Source organism: Lampris incognitus, chromosome 1, assembly GCF_029633865.1.
Source record: "Lampris incognitus isolate fLamInc1 chromosome 1, fLamInc1.hap2, whole genome shotgun sequence".
Taxonomy (NCBI): Eukaryota; Metazoa; Chordata; class Actinopteri; order Lampriformes; family Lampridae; genus Lampris; species Lampris incognitus.
This window is the reverse complement of record NC_079211.1, coordinates 151,656,224-151,674,793: the sequence shown is the minus strand read 5'-3', so window position 1 is coordinate 151,674,793 and position 18,570 is coordinate 151,656,224. Positions and strand designations below refer to the sequence as shown.

The following is an 18,570-nucleotide window of genomic DNA, read 5'->3' as shown; positions in this document are numbered from 1 at the left end:
AGAAGACGTGTGGAAGACAGAAGATAGAAGGACAGAAGACGTGTGGAGGACAGAAGATAGAAGACAGCAGACGTGTGGAGGACAGAAGATAGTAGGACAGAAGACGTGTGGAAGACAGAAGATAGAAGACAGCAGACGTGTGGAGGACAGAAGATAGAAGACAGCAGACGTGTGGAGGACAGAAGATAGGAGGACAGAAGATATGTGGAAGACAGAAGATAGAGGACGGAAGACGTGTGGAGGACAGAGGATAGAAGACATGTGGAGGACAGAAGATAGAAGACATGTGGAAGACAGAAGATAGTAGGACAGAAGACGTGTGGAAGACAGAAGATAGAAGGACAGAAGACGTGTGGAGGACAGAAGATAGAAGACAGCAGACGTGTGGAGGACAGAAGATATGTGGAAGACAGAAGATAGAAGGACAGAAGACGTGTGGAGGACAGAAGATAGAAGACAGCAGACGTGTGGAGGACAGAAGATAGAAGACATGTGGAGGACAGAAGATAGAAGGACAGAAGACGTGTGGAGGACAGAAGATAGGAGGACAGAAGATATGTGGAAGACAGAAGATAGAAGGACAGAAGACGTGTGGAGGACAGAAGATAGAAGACATGTGGAGGACAGAAGATAGGAGGACAGAAGACGTGTGTGTTGTCATTGTGTGCAGCAGAAGTTGTCTCTTTCTTCTGGAAACGGTTTCTTTCTTTCTTCGGCGGTTGGTTCAAAGACCTACACAAGTTGAGGCCTGCTGGCTGCTGCTGGCTGCTGCTGGGGCCCTCGGCAGCGAGACGGGGCCCAATTATCTAGCCGAGGGGAAAGCGGGGGGGGGAGGGGGAGGGGGGTGTGTCCTCCATTCTACTCACTTTCATCTTACTGCAATAGTCTCATGTCTGATTACTGATCATCCAGTCCTAGAACCACACCTGTATCACTCCCATCACGACCCCCATTACTACCACCGATTCCCTACACACTGTACCGCACACTGTACCGCACACTGTACACACTGTACCGCACACTGTACCACACACTGTACACACTGTACCACACACTGTACACACTGTACCACACACTGTACCACACACTGTACCACACACTGTACTGCACACTGTACACACTCTATCGCACACTGTACACACTGTACCACACACTGTACTGCACACTGTACACACTGTACCACACACTGTACTGCACACTGTACACACTCTACCGCACACTGTACCACACACTGTACCACACACTGTACCACACACTGTACACACTCTATCGCACACTGTACACACTGTACCACACACTGTACTGCACACTGTACACACTCTACCGCACACTGTACCACACACTGTACCACACACTGTACACACTCTATCACACACTGTACACACTGTACCACACACTGTACTGCACACTGTACACACTCTATCACACACTGTACACACTGTACCACACACTGTACCACACACTGTACTGCACACTGTACACACTCTACCGCACACTGTACCACACACTGTACCACACACTGTACACACTGTACCACACACTGTACCACACACTGTACACACTCTATCGCACACTGTACACACGGTACCACACACTGTACTGCACACTGTACACACTCTACCGCACACTGTACCACACACTGTACCACACACTGTACACACTCTATCGCACACTGTACACACTGTACCACACACTGTACCACACACTGTACACACTCTATCGCACACTGTACACACTGTACCACACACTGTACTGCACACTGTACACACTGTACCACACAGTGTACCACACACTGTACACACTCTATCGCACACTGTACACACTGTACCACACACTGTACTGCACACTGTACACACTCTACCGCACACTGTACACACTGTACCACACACTGTACTGCACACTGTACACACTCTACCGCACACTGTACCACACACTGTACACACTCTACCGCATACTGTACACACTGTACCGCACACTGTACCGCACACTGTACCACACACTGTACCGCACACTGTACCGCACACTGTACACACTGTACCGCACACTGTACCACACACTGTACACACTGTACCACACACTGTACCACACACTGTACCGCACACTGTACCACACACTGTACACACTCTACCGCACACTGTACCACACACTGTACACACTCTACCGCACACTGTACACACTGTACCACACACTGTACTACATACTAGGTTTTCATACACGTATGTTTGTCTTATGACTTTTACACGAGCCAGCTGAAGAAGTTCCTGCTCTGGGAAACGGCCCAGCTCATAAATCCACTATCACAGTATTTCCACAGGCTGCAAATACAGACTACCTGGTGCCTCTTACCATCATAAAACCATTACTTTATGTATGTAAATACAGACTACCCGGTGCCTCTTACCATCATAAAACCATTACTTTATGTATGTAAATACAGACTACCCGGTACCTCTTACCATCATAAAACCATTACTTTATGTATGTAAATACAGACTACCCGGTACCTCTTACCATCATTAAACCATTACTTTATGTATGTAAATACAGACTACCTGGTACCGCTTACCATCATAAAACCATTACTTTATGTATGTAAATACAGACTACCTGGTACCTCTTACCATCATAAAACCATTACTTTATGTATGTAAATACAGACTACCTGGTACCTCTTACCATCATAAAACCATTACTTTATGTATGTAAATACAGACTACCCGGTGCCTCTTACCATCATTAAACCATTACTTTATGTATGTAAATACAGACTACCTGGTGCCTCGTACCATCATTAAACCATTACTTTATGTATGTAAATACAGACTACCCGGTACCTCTTACCATCATTAAACCATTACTTTATGTATGTAAATACAGACTACCTGGTACCTCGTACCATCATTAAACCATTACTTTATGAATGTAAATACAGACTACCCGGTGCCTCGTGCCATCATAAAACCATTACTTTATGTATGTAAATACAGACTACCTGGTGCCTCTTACCATCGTTAAACCATTACTTTATGTATGTAAATACAGACTACCCGGTGCCTCTTACCATCATAAAACCATTACTTTATGTATGTAAATACAGACTACCTGGTACCGCTTACCATCATAAAACCATTACTTTATGTATGTAAATACAGACTACCTGGTGCCTCGTACCATCGTTAAACCATTACTTTATGTATGTAAATACAGACTACCTGGTACCTCTTACCATCATTAAACCATTACTTTATGTATGTAAATACAGACTACCCGGTGCCTCGTACCATCATTAAACCATTACTTTATGTATGTAAAGTTTTTTCCTTCCCCTGGTGAAACAGTAAGAAACAGCTACATTAAACAACTTAGTGACTAGTTGGATTTTAGTTTCATTTTAATTTGATGCTCTCTGCTTTACTGCAGCCACCATCCATATCAGACACATAAACGGACTGCATACAGTACACGTGTATACAGTACGCATGTGTACATAGTACATATAATTACATGTAAGTGTGTATACATAAACATTGGCCTTGATTTTTGGCCCTGACATATAGCCTCACATCCATCCATCCATCCATTAATCTATTCATCGGTCAATCATTGTTTTTACAGAGAGTTCTTAACTGTTGATTGTAAATTGCAAATTGGAAAGCGTGTGTACCTGTTGTACTTTGGTGTTTGCACAACTCGGAGTTCGTACCTTTTTTCATTTCACTGCACTCGGGACTTTTACTTGTGCGTACGTTACAAATAAAACTCTTGAATCTTGAATTTTCCTACCTGTCTGTCTATCAATCCATGCATCCATCCATTCATCTAGCCACCACCTATCTAGACATCTATCTATCTATCTATCTATCTATCCAACTATCCACCTATCTACCTATCTATTTATCTATCTATCCAACTATCTATCTATCTATCTATCTATCTATCTATCTATCTATCTATCTATCTATCTATCTATCTATCTATCTATCTATCCATCTATCTATTTATCTATCTATCCAACTATCTATCTATCTATCTATCTATCTATCTATCTATCTATCTATCTATCTATCTATCTATCTATCTATCTATCTATCTATCTATCTATCTATCTATCTATCCATCCATCCATCCATCCATCTATCTATCTATCTATCTATCTATCTATCTATCTATCTATCTATCTATCTATCTATCTCTCCACACAGAATTATTTCCACAGGCTGACAGAGTGAGCACCATGTATATATTAAAGACTGTTACAGAGTGTGAACTGTTACATGACATGTCGCGTTATATCAGACGGTGAAATGTAGTGAATGTGAATGTAATGTAATCCATATAATGTAATGTAGTCCATATAAAGCTGGATGCATATAACGTAATCCATATCAAAGTGGGTGGATGAATGTAATGTAATCCATATGATGTAATGTAATCCATATAAAGGTGGATGAATATAACGTAATCCATATCAAAGTGGGTGGATGAATATAACGTAATCCATATCAAAGTGGGTGGATGAATGTAATGTAATCCATATCAAAGTGGGTGGATGAATGTAACGTAATCCATATCAAAGTGGGTGGATGAATGTAATGTAATCCATATCAAAGTGGGTGGATGAATGTAATGTAATCCATATCAAAGTGGGTGGATGAATGTAACGTAATCCATATTAAGGTTGGTAGATGGTGTCGGTGGAGCGGGTCTTTGAGACGATGGCATCTTCTGCTGATTGATTGGTGTCTGCCAGAGGTCCCGAGGGGCCCGGGGCTGATCCCTCTGTTCCTCTTTAGACTCGTCGGCTCAGCATTTCCTGTTAACACACAGTCTATTCTGCACCGGTTGCCCCCCCGAGCTGGGTCACAACCCAGAGAGCTGCTGCAAGACCCCCATTATCTGACCCAGTTTCACCTTCTCTCCCTCTCTCTTTCGCTCTCTGTCTCTCCGTACTTCTTCTTTTGTGTGTGTGTGTGTGTTTCGGACATACATGTGTACATGTTGGCTGCATACTGCAGTAGCTCTGGCTGAAGAGAGGATATTTCTACTGCATATTTATAGTAGTGAGTTTTGTTTTGTTTTGTTTTGTTTTTTACTTGGTTAGTTTCCATCTTATTTCCCATGGATGTGTTTGTTGTTTTGGGATGGCTGCCGTTAAAACACAGACAGCATTTAGTCTTTCAGTGATGCCTAAACTTAACTTCCTTGCTCAACTTGTATTTGTTGGGATGCAGACCGGACAAGAAGCCATTCACATCTCATCATTGCCATATTCTAAAAATGTCTAATCGACTTAGTTGGGAAAACCTCATCAAATACAAAAATGTCTGCCTAGTTTGTAAGATCATGCATGGCTTAGCTCCTCCTCCTCTGCCCAGCGTCACCATCTTCAAATCTACCACAAACAGAGCTGCTAGAGGTGCAGCTAGAGGGGACTGCACCATCCCCCTCACCTGACCTAGGTCGTCCATCAGGACGCCCCATAACTGCTTCCACACGGCGTTTCCAACTAGCCCGCTCTTTCTTGGTTGTTTCTGGCTCCTGTACGTTCTCCACCCGTGTCCTCTAACAGGTTGTCCACATAGGTGGTTCTTCTTCTACCTGGTGGAGTTCTTCCCTCAGATGGCTATCAGAGCACAGCTTTGTTGGCAGCCTCATCCCTGTGACACATGCAGTGGCCTGCAAGACGCACCCTTCTCTGCTGTGGACACCATAGGGAGCTCTTCGTATCGCTGTACATTTCTCAGACCGTACAGCATCCGTCTAGCTGTTTCTGTAGAGACCCTGTCACTGTCCGGGTCTCGGCGCCGTACAGTAAAACTGTTTCAACAGTTGCCACAAAAAGTCTAAGTTTTATCTTTCTTGACAGCGTGGAGGTCCATATCCTTCTCAACTTATGACACTCACTCCAGGCAAGTACTTTCCTCCCAGCAAAGTCCTCTTCTGTACTTTCAGTCAACCCCACTCAGGAGAACTGCATCTAGTCAGGCCGTCTCCTCCTTCAGAGCATCACATCAGTGGACCTCGGCACCACAACCAACTAGAAAGTCCCCACCCTATTATTCATGTAAGTGTAATGTCAAGAAATGGCTTACTAACAATGTCAACACTGATGCGACCCGCACACACCTTTAACATGTTGTTTAACTGTATTGTACATTAGCTGTGTTGTAGTGTCTGCTTTTTCATATATATTATTTTCTATATCATGTTTATTATCTTTTTCTACATTATTTGTATATTCTGTATATATTTTCTTGTTTGTTTGCTCTTGTACTGCATATTAACTATGTTGTATGTTTATTTTATTTTATTTTTTTGTTACTATTTCATTATCCTAGGATGCCTAACAACATCAGGCAAAGGGCCTGCTGATGGAAACTCGCCTCTTAGCTAACTCGGGTACATTTACATTTGTTTTGAATGTTGATCAATGTACATTGTCCCTTCCCACATACATGTCTAAACTAGACTAAACTAAACTAAACCAGACTAAAAGAAACTAAGCTAAACTAGACTAAACTAAACTAGACTGGACTAGACTAAACTAGACTAAGCTAAACTAGACTAAACTCAACTAGAGTAAGCTAAACTAGACTAGACTAAACTAAATTAAACTAAACTAGAATAAACTAGACTAAACTAAATTAAACTAAACTAGACTGGACTAGACTAAACTAGACTAAACTCAACTAGAGTAAGCTAAACTAGACTAGACTAAACTCAACTAGAGTAAGCTAAACTAGACTAGACTAAACTAGACTAAACTCAACTAGAGTAAGCTAAACTAGACTAGACTAAACTAAACTAAACTAGACTAAACTAAATTAAACTAAGCTAAACTAGACTAAATTAAACTAAACTAGACTAGACTAAACTAAACTAGACCCAATTAAACTAGACTATACTAAACTAAACCAAGCTAGACTAAAGTAGACTAAGATAAGCTAGACTAAACTACACTAAACTAAGCTAGACTAGACTAAACTAAGTTAAAACTAAACTAGACTAAACTACACTAAACTAAGCTAGACTAGACTAAACTAAGTTAAAACTAAACTAGAGTAAACTACACTAAACTAAGCTAGACTAGACTAAACTAAGTTAAAACTAAACTAGACTAAACTACACTAAACTAAGCTAGACTAGACTAAACTAAGTTAAAACTAAACTACACTAAACTAAATTAAGTTAGACTAAACTAGATTAAACTACACTAGACTAAACTAGACTAAACTAGACTAGACTAAAGTAAACTAGGCTAAGCTAAACTGTATGTAACAAACCCAATAGTGTTACAGGAGTTGAATATTTGCGAGACCTGCTGCCTCGTTTTCTAAGTTGTCCTTGGGGTCCACTGTGGAACGTGATTCTGATCACACTTCAGCCCTTTTTCCATCCATCCATCCATCATCTCAACTGCTTATCCTGCAGCCTATCCCACCAGTCACTGGGCAGCAGGTGGGGAGACACCCTGGACAGGCCGTAAGGCCATCACAGCCCCCCCCTGCCCCCCCCCCCACACACACACACACACACCCACCTAGGGACAATTTAGTATGGCTGAGTCACCTGACCTACATGTCTTTGAGTCACCTGACCTACATGTCTTTGAGTCACCTGACCTACATGTCTTTGGCCTGTGGGAGGAAACCGGAGCCCCCGGAGGAAACCCACACAGACACGGGGAGAACATGCAAACTCCACACAGAGGACGACCCCCAAGGTCGGACTACCCCGGGGCTCGAACCCAGGACTTTCTTGCTGTGAGGCGGCCACGCTAACCACTGCGCCACCGTGCCGCCAGCCCTTTGTTCCAATTGTGGTGCCTCAGTTTCATATAGACGTTGTGGTAACACTTTAGTATGGGGAACATGAAAAAACGTAATTACTAGTGAATTAGTAATGATCAAGATGTCACTTTAGTATGGGGAACATATTCTAAGTAACAAAAACTTAATGTAGAGTAATTTAACACTATGAACACTTGTAGTTTTGTGTGTGTTGTTATGTAAGAACAGACCATATTCATTAAGTGTTAGTAAGGCAGAATACCTCTTCCTGTGGTACTACCACCTTATAAAGGCCATACTAAGCAAAGCATATTGAGGTGGTACTACTAATAAGCAATACTTCTGAGGTTATAGAGGGACAACTCATAGTTAATGGCTTACTGGTTGTATAATAAGGCCATGCAGAATAAGGCATTAATGAGTACGTAATAATGACCAATTAAGAGCCAATATGTTGCTAATTTGCATGCTAATAAGCACCTAATTAATGGTGACTATGTTCCCCATACTAAAGTGTTACCGAAGTTGTAAACCAGTTCCACACTGATCCCATCTAAATAAACACAAGCTCCATGTAAGTCCACCAGCTAAGACAGAGGCCATCCCACAACAGTGCAGAAACCGCAGCATGCTGCACAGCACGGGTGCTCTGCACCACGCCCTGCTCCCAGCGGCACCGCGCGAGCTTAAAAACCGGTTCCACACTGATCACATCTAAATAAACACAAGCTCCATGTAAGTCCACCAGCTAAGACAGAGCCCATCCCACAACAGTGCAGAAACCGCAGCATGCTGCACAGCACGGGTGCTCTGCACCACGCCCTGCTCCCAGCGGCACCGCGCGAGCTTAAAACCGGTTCTACACGAGACGGGCGCGTCACGGTGCGAAGCCCAACCCTCGTAAACGATTCCCCTTTGCTATTCCGTCATCGTCAGAGGGGTAAAACCTGATGTATAAGAGCTCCCCGAGTTCTTCCTCCGGGACACCAGCCGATGGGTAGGAACCGGCTGAGCTCAGCAGAAGTGGGGAGGTGGTGGTGTGTTCGGGTCGCTCGGCCCCCCTGCGGAGCCAGGCCCGAGAACGTGGCGGGAGGAGGGAGGAGAGGGAGCCGGCGGAGGAAGGGCAAACCGCAGGCTTCCCCTCCGCAAAGCCCCGACCTGCCTCCGGCTTGATCCCCTGCACAAAGCAGCGCTTTGATGGGCTGATGCCTCGGCGTGTAATGAACACCGCCGACAACATCTTCACACGTCCTCCTGTACGCACGGCTGCAAGCCCACAATGACTGTGTCAACACACTCGCCCCAGGCTCTAAGCCACCACAAGCCCACACCACACAGCTCCCTCCTCCTCCACCCACACCCCCACACCCCCACACACCCCCCCGGCGGGCGGGCGGGCCGGCGGAGCTGACGCAGCACAGCCAGGCTCTCCGCCCGCCCGCCGGGGGGGATGGCGAGGAAGGATGACCTGCCGGGGGGGGGGGGGGGGAGGGGTCACTACTGTCATTAAAAACACCGTGCAGGCACATGTTAAGAACCAAACAACACACAAACACACAAACACACACCATAACATTTACACAAACACACAAACACACACACCATAACATATACACAAACACACAAACACACACACCATAACATATACACAAACACAGCACACACACCATAACATATACACAAACACACACACCATAACATATACACAAACACAACACACACACCATAACATATACACAAACACAACACACACACCATAACATATACACAAACACAGCACACACACCATAACATATACACAAACACACACACCATAACATATACACAAACACACACACCATAACATATACACAAACACACAAACACACACACCATAACATATACACAAACACACAAACACACACACCATAACATATACACAAACACAGCACATACACCATAACATATACACAAACACAACACACACACCATAACATATACACAAACACAGCACACACACCATAACATATACACAAACACAACACACACACCATAACATATACACAAACACACAAACACACACACCATAACATATACACAAACACAACACACACACCATAACATATACACAAACACACAAACACACACACCATAACATATACACAAACACAACAAACACAGTATAACATATACACAAACACAACAAACACAGTATAACATATACACAAACACAACACACACACCATAACATATACACAAACACAACACACACACCATAACATATACACAAACACAACACACACACCATAACATATACACAAACACAACACACACACCATAACATATACACAAACACAAAACACACACCATAACATATACACAAACACAACACACACACCATAACATATACACAAACACAACACACACACCATAACATATACACAAACACAACACACACACCATAACATATACACAAACACAGCACACACAGTATAACATATACACAAACACAGCACACACACCATAACATATACACAAATACAACACACACACCATAACATATACACAAACACAGCACGCACACCATAACATATACACAAACACAGCACACACAGTATAACATATACACAAACACAACACACACACCGCAACATATACACAAACACAGCACACACAGTATAACATATACACAAACACAACACACACACCATAACATATACACAAACACAACACACACACCATAACATATACACAAACACACAAACACACACCATGACATATACACAAACACAACACACACACCATAACATATACACAAACACAACACACACAGTATAACATATACACAAACACAACACACACAGTATAACATATACACAAACACAACACACACACAGTATAACATATACACAAACACAACAAACACAGTATAACATATACACAAACACAACACACACAGTATAACATATACACAAACACAACACACACACAGTATAACATATACACAAACACAACACACACAGTATAACATATACACAAACACAACACACACAGTATAACATATACACAAACACAGCACACACACCATAACATATACACAAACACAACACACACACCATAACATATACACAAACACAGCACGCACACCATAACATATACACAAACACAGCACACACAGTATAACATATACACAAACACAACACACACACCGCAACATATACACAAACACAGCACACACAGTATAACATATACACAAACACAACACACACACCATAACATATACACAAACACAACACACACACCATAACATATACACAAACACACAAACACACACCATGACATATACACAAACACAACACACACACCATAACATATACACAAACACAACACACACAGTATAACATATACACAAACACAACACACACAGTATAACATATACACAAACACAACACACACACAGTATAACATATACACAAACACAACAAACACAGTATAACATATACACAAACACAACACACACAGTATAACATATACACAAACACAACACACACACAGTATAACATATACACAAACACAACACACACAGTATAACATATACACAAACACAACACACACAGTATAACATATACACAAATACAACAAACACAGTATAACATATACACAAACACAGTATAAGATATACACACATGAAGACCAAAAGCTAAGATAAGTAAAAGAGAGCTGGAGTACAGAATATTTAAAAATATCTACAGACATTCAGTGGGTAGCCAGGTTCATTCAGCGGGTATCCAGGTTCATTCAGCGGGTATCCAGGTTCAGTCAGTGGGTAGCCAGGTTCATTCAGCGGGTAGCCAGGTTCATTCAGCGGGTATCCAGGTTCAGTCAGTGGGTAGCCAGGTTCATTCAGCGGGTATCCAGGTTCAGTCAGTGGGTGGCCAGGTTCAGTCAGTGAGTAGCCAGGTTCAGTCAGTGGGTAGCCAGGTTCAGGTGGGTAACAGCTTGAGGAAAGAAGCTGTTTTTGAGCCTGGTAGTGCGGGCTCTGAGGCTCCTGTAGCGCCTCCCAGAGTGCAGGGGGGAGAACAGTCCATGGTTGGGGTGGGTGGGATCTCTGCTGATGCTCAGACCCCTTCGAAGGCAGCGTTTGTGATAAATGTCTTGTATGGCTGGGAGCTGGGTACCGGTGATATGCTGGGCCACCTTGATGACCCGCTGCAGAGCTTTCTGGTCTACTGAGGTACAGTTGCCGTACCACACTGAGATGCAGCTGGTCAGGATGCTCTCTATGGTGCAGTGGTAGAAGTTGGGGAGAATCTTGGGGGGTAGACAGGCGCTCCTCAGCCTCCTCAGGAAATGCAGGTGTTGTTGGGCCTTTTTCACAAGGGCCTGGGTGTTTAATGTCCAGGAGAGGTCCTTGCTGATGTGGACCCCAAAGAATTTAAAGCTGGAGACACGCTCCACCTCCACCCCATTGATGTGTATGGGGGAGTGGCTGCAGCTTTGGTCGGAGGCATCGCATCACAGACAGGCTGAAGAGTAACAGAGGAGGGATTCGTTCTATCTCATAAAATCTGTCCACAATCGTGTCGTTTTTAACCATCCAGTCCGTTTCTATTCCCCCCATAGAGCTGCACCGAACTGACTCCTAAAGACACAGAACAAACACACACATCCCATCTGAGTTCAACACAGAACAAACACACACATCCCATCTGAGATCAACACAGAACAAACACACACATCCCATCTGAGTTCAACACAGAACAAACACACACATCCCATCTGAGTTCAACAAAGAACAAACACACACATCCCATCTGAGTTCAACACAGAACAAACACACACATCCCATCTGGGTTCAACACAGAACAAACATACACATCCCATCTGAGTTCAACACAGAACAAACACACATCCCATCTGAGATTAACACAGAACAAACACACATCCCATCTGAGATTAACACAGAAAAAACACACACATCCCATCTGAGTTCAACACAGAACACACACATCCCATCGGAGTTCAACACAGAACAAACACATCCCATCTGAGTTCAACACAGAACAAACACACACATCCCATCTGAGTTCAACACAGAACAAACACATCCCATTGGAGTTCAACACAGAACAAACACACACATCCCATCTGAGTTCAACACAGAACAAACACATCCCATTGGAGTTCAACACAGAACAAACACACACATCCCATCTGAGCTCAACACAGAACAAACACATCCCATCTGAGTTCAACACAGAACAAACACACACATCCCATCGGAGTTCAACACAGGAACAAACACATCCCGTCGGAGTTCAACACAGGAACAAACACATCCCGTCGGAGTTCAACACAGGAACAAACACATCCCATCTGAGATTAACACAGAACAAACACACATATCCCATCTGAGTTCAACACAGAACAAACACACACATCCCATCTGAGTTCAACACAGAACACACACATCCCATCTGAGTTCAACACAGAACAAACACATCCCATCTGAGATTAACACAGAACAAACACACACATCCCATCTGAGTTCAACACAGAACAAACACACACATCCCATCTGAGTTCAACACAGAACAAACACACACATCCCATCTGAGTTCAACACAGAACAAACACATCCCATTGGAGTTCAACACAGAACAAACACACACATCCCATCTGAGCTCAACACAGAACAAACACATCCCATCTGAGTTCAACACAGAACAAACACACACATCCCATCGGAGTTCAACACAGGAGCAAACACATCCCGTCGGAGTTCAACACAGGAACAAACACATCCCGTCGGAGTTCAACACAGGAACAAACACATCCCATCTGAGATTAACACAGAACAAACACACATATCCCATCTGAGTTCAACACAGAACAAACACACACATCCCATCTGAGTTCAACACAGAACACACACATCCCATCTGAGTTCAACACAGAACAAACACATCCCATCTGAGATTAACACAGAACAAACACACATATCCCATCTGAGTTCAACACAGAACAAACACACACATCCCATCTGAGTTCAACACAGAACAAACACATCCCATCTGAGATTAACACAGAACAAACACACATATCCCATCTGAGTTCAACACAGAACAAACACACACATCCCATCTGAGTTCAACACAGAACACACACATCCCATCTGAGTTCAACACAGAACAAACACATCCCATCTGAGATTAACACAGAACAAACACACATATCCCATCTGAGTTCAACACAGAACAAACACACACATCCCATCTGAGTTCAACACAGAACACACACATCCCATCTGAGTTCAACACAGAACAAACACACATCCCATCTGAGTTCAACACAGAACAAACACACACATCCCATCTGAGTTCAACACAGAACAAACACACACATCCCATCTGAGTTCAACACAGAACGTCGTATTATACTTTCCAACTATGGGACGATTGTGTATTTTGCAGGACGGTTGGCCGCCTCATTTTGGGTCTCAAGGACGTACAGGTCAGAGTTTAAGCACTCATTTAACGGGCACCCAGGTGGCGTAGTGGTCTATTCTGTTGCCTACCAACATGGGGATCGCCGGTTCAAATCCCCGTGTTACACTCCGGCTTGGTCAGGTGTCCCTACAGACACAATTGGCTGTGCCTGTGGTTGGGAAGCCGGATGTGGGTATGTGTCCTGGTCGCTGCACTAGCACCTCCTCTGGTCGGTTGGGGTGCCTGTTCGGGGGGAGGGGTAACTGGGGGGAATAGCGTGATCCTCCCATGTGCTACGTCCCCCCGGTGAAACTCCTCACTGTCAGGTGAAAAGAAGCGGCTGGTGACTCCACATGTATGGGAGGAGGCATGTGGTAGTCTGCAGCCCTCCCCGGATCAGCAGAGGGGGTGGAGCAGAGACCGGGACGGCTCGGAGGGGTGGGGTAATTGGCTGGATACAACTGGGGAGAAAAGGGAAGAAAAAAACAAAACAAAAAAGAAGCTCTCATTTAACTTTTGTTCACACTTACCCCTTCTTATGTACTACATATGCAAATATTCACTGCACATATAGTAATCTATGTTCTGCTAGAAGCGATCAATACATTTTCACCTTTATAGAAACTGCTAACTTTGAAATAAATAAATTCTGATATGTGTGGTACCGCCGTCTATCGTGCTTTGCTCAGTTGCTATACATATGAGATTTAGAACATTAATACAGCAGAAAACAGATCAGAGATCAGGCAGGAGTCTCCGTGGACTATGATGTTTGCCGATGACTGTGATCTGTAGTGAGAGTAGGGTGCAGGTGGAGGAGAGCCTGGAGAGGTGGAGGTATGCACTGGAGAGAAGAGGAATGAAAGTCCGTAGGAGCAAGATGGAATACCTATGTGTGAATGAGAGGGAGGACAGTGGAATGATGAGGATGCAAGGAGTGGAGGTAATGAAGGTGGATGAGTTTAAATACTTGGGGTCAACTGTCCAAAGTAATGAGGAGTGCAGAAGAGAGGTGAAGAAGAGGGTGCAGGCAGGGTGGAGTGGGTGGAGAAGAGTGTCAGGAGTGATGTGTGACAGAAGGGTACCAGCAAGAGTTAAAGGGAAGGTTTACAAGATGGTAGTGAGACCAGCTATGTTGTATGGTTTGGAGACAGTGGCACTGATGAAAAGACAGGAGGAGGAGCTGGAGGTGGCAGAGATGAAGATGATAAGATTTTCATTGGGAGTGATGAAGAAGGACAGGATTAGGAACCAGTATATTAGAGGGACCGCTCAGGTTGGACGGTTTGGAGACAAGGCAAGAGAGACAAGATGGAGATGGTTTGGACATGTGTGGAGGAGAGATGCTGGGTATACTGGGAGAAGGATGCTGAATATGGAGCTGCCAGGGAAGAGGAGAAGAGGAAGGCAAAAGAGGAGGTTTATGGATGTGGTGAGGGAGGACATGCAGGTGGCTGGTGTGACAGAGGAAGATGCAGAGAACAGGAAGAGATGGAAACGGATGATCCGCTGTGGTGCCCCCTAACGGGAGCAGCCGAAAGTAGTAGTAGTAGTAGTAGTAGCAGTAGCAGTAGCAGTAGTAGTAGTAGTAGTAGTAGTAGCAGTAGTAGCAGTAGCAGTAGTAGTAGTAGCAGTAGTAGTAGTAGTAGTAGTAGCAGTAGTAGTAGTAGTAGTAGCAGTAGTAGTAGTAGTAGTAGTAGTAGTAGTAGCAGTAGTAGCAGTAGTAGTAGTAGTAGTAGCAGTAGTAGTAGTAGTAGTAGCAGTAGTAGTAGTAGTAGCAGTAGTAGTAGTAGTAGTAGTAGCAGTAGTAGTAGTAGTAGTAATATAGCAGAGAACAACTAAGAGATAGTGGAGTCGTGGTGTCCTGACACCTCACACCCCCTCTGTGTTCGCTGTAATCGGAGATTCGTTCTCTGTTGTTTGTTTCGGAAGTCAGAACAGCCGCGTGTGCACGTTAGTGCATGCGCGGTAGCTAGCGTTAGGATAGCTAGCAAGCTAATATTTACGTGAAATGGATTTAAGTTACTCGGCCGATTGAAGAAGCAGCTTCTTACCCAGCTGAATGCGATACTAATGTTAATAAAATAACTCCATGCAGTAAAAATCAATATTCCAACCAACGAAATAACAGCCAAGCACATGAGGGGAGGGGGACGGCTGTTCAGTTTCGGTTGACGTCCCGGTGCTGAATGCGTTTATAGCAGATCTAAGCAAACACTGAAGGTAAAGTAAATCTGGAGTAAAAATGCAGTTAGGAAACTAGAGTACAATATTAACTAACGATTCAAGATCTCCATCTCTGAAAGTCACTTTTAATCAGGATGTCCTCATCACGGAAGACTCCATGTGAAGGTGTCAGAGAAATCCCCCGCATGTCTTGTGTCAACGCTCGGACGTCCCGTGGGCTCAGCTCACGGCCAGCGAGACCGGCAGCACTGGGACGGCAGCTCATTACATCAGGTGTTTGTTAAAGGACCCTGTTGGTCTGACCATACCGCTGCCTTCCCACCAGCTGGTCTGTGGAAGCTGATGGGGGCTCTACGTGTTTTGTCTCTTCTGTATTGAAGAGTGACACCGGTGGAGTTCCTCAGCATCGACTCTATGTGACGTCGCGCATCACTCTTCCAGCAGACTGCATGGCGCCTCCTAGTGGCATTCCAACAGACATACCGAAACGCTCACTACTCTATCTCTGATGGACTCATGACTCGAACTTTTCTTATGGTCTCTTGATATTACAAGCTACCAACCCATGTATGTAAATAGGTTACATTTACCTTTCCTTTCGCACACTTTTTACATCTAAGTTTCATTACTCATCTGGTTAGCGCGGTCACCTCACAGCAACAAGGTCCTGGGTTCGAGCCCCGGGGTAGTCCAACCTTGGGGGTCGTCCCGGGTCGTCCTCTGTGTGGAGTTTGCATGTTCTCCCGTGTCTGGGTGGGTTTCCTCCGGGTGCTCCGGTTTCCTCCCACAGTCCAAAGACATGGAGGTCAGGTGGACTCACCGTACTACATTTTCCCTAGGCGTGAATGTGTGTGTGTGTGTGTGTGTGTGTGTGTGTGTGTGTGTGTGTGTGTTTGTGAGTGTGTGTGTGTGAGTGTGTGTGTGTGTGTGTGTGTGTGTGTGTGTGAGTGTGTGTGTGTGTGTGTGTGAACCCTGTGATGGACTGGTGGCCTGTCAGGGTGTCTCCCCGCCTGCCGCCCAGTGACTGCTGGGATAGGCTCCAGCATCCCGTGACCCTGAGAGCAGGAGAAGTGGTTCGGATAATGGATGGATGGATCTTTTAGGTTTTCTCTGTATAATTCTGGAAGTACTGTATGTTTAACCAACCTGCCTTATTAAAAAGGACGGATTTGACATCGTCATTTTCTGCGCTCAGAAAACAACAAAGTCATCTTCCAACAGCTCTTCAGTGACCCCTTCACGCTAAGGTCCTTCATGGTGTTGCTGTTTTCCCTGCCTGCTCGCCCGGCCTGCATGGCTGCTGTTTTCCCCACCCGCCCCGCCCGGCCTGCATGGCTGCTGTTTTCCCCACCGCCCCCCCCGCCCGGCCTGCATGGCTGCTGTTTTCCCCTGCCTGCTCGCCCGGCCTGCATGACTGCTGTTTTCCCCACCCGCCCCCCCCCGGCCTGCATGGCTGCTGTTTTCCCCACCCGCCCCCCCCGGCCTGCATGGCTGCTGTTTTCCCCACCCGCCCCCCCCCGGCCTGCATGACTGCTGTTTTCCCCACCCGCCCCCCCCGGCCTGCATGGCTGCTGTTTTCCCCACCCGCCCGCCGGCACGCATGGCTGCTGCTCCCCCCCCCCCCCCAGCCTGCATGGCTGCTCTTTTCCCAGCCCAGCCTGCATGGCTGCTGTCATTCATTATCTCCACCAGCTGTTAGCAGATTCCACAGACCTGTCAGAGAGGTAGTGTCTTCATTTGAGGTCTTCATCGGCATTCGCCTCTATAGGTAACCGCCAGGTGACCTCTCACCTCTACTCTGTCAGAGAGAGAGAGAGAGAGAGAGAGAGAGAGAGAGAGAGAGAGGGAGGGAGAAGAGACAGACAGAGAGACCAGGAGAGTGAGAGACAGACAGTGAGAGAGAGAGAGAGAGAATTTTGAATTTTAAACAAGTCTTTATTTTACATAAAACAAAAGTCAACATGACATGTCCATTTCACAACATCAACATAAGCAGCTCCTTTCCATTAAAACATCCAAAAGGTGTTTTTTTTTAAAAAGTGGTTCGTCACATCCTCCCAAAGGGTTCAAACATCCTGCAGAACAGAATTTAACACCACCTGCTCCTCACTGACTGAGCACACGGC

At 44.8% G+C, this 18,570-nt stretch overlaps 1 long non-coding RNA gene across 1 annotated transcript in view; it reads right to left on the bottom strand.

Annotated features, from left to right (window-relative positions):
* Positions 1-18,570, bottom strand: part of LOC130119143 (uncharacterized) — a 45,766-nt gene that overhangs the window by 9,758 nt on the left and 17,438 nt on the right. The window contains exon 2 of the long non-coding RNA XR_008810827.1: positions 18,158-18,237. This is a non-coding gene — a long non-coding RNA (uncharacterized LOC130119143). The remainder of the gene's footprint in view (positions 1-18,157; positions 18,238-18,570) is intronic.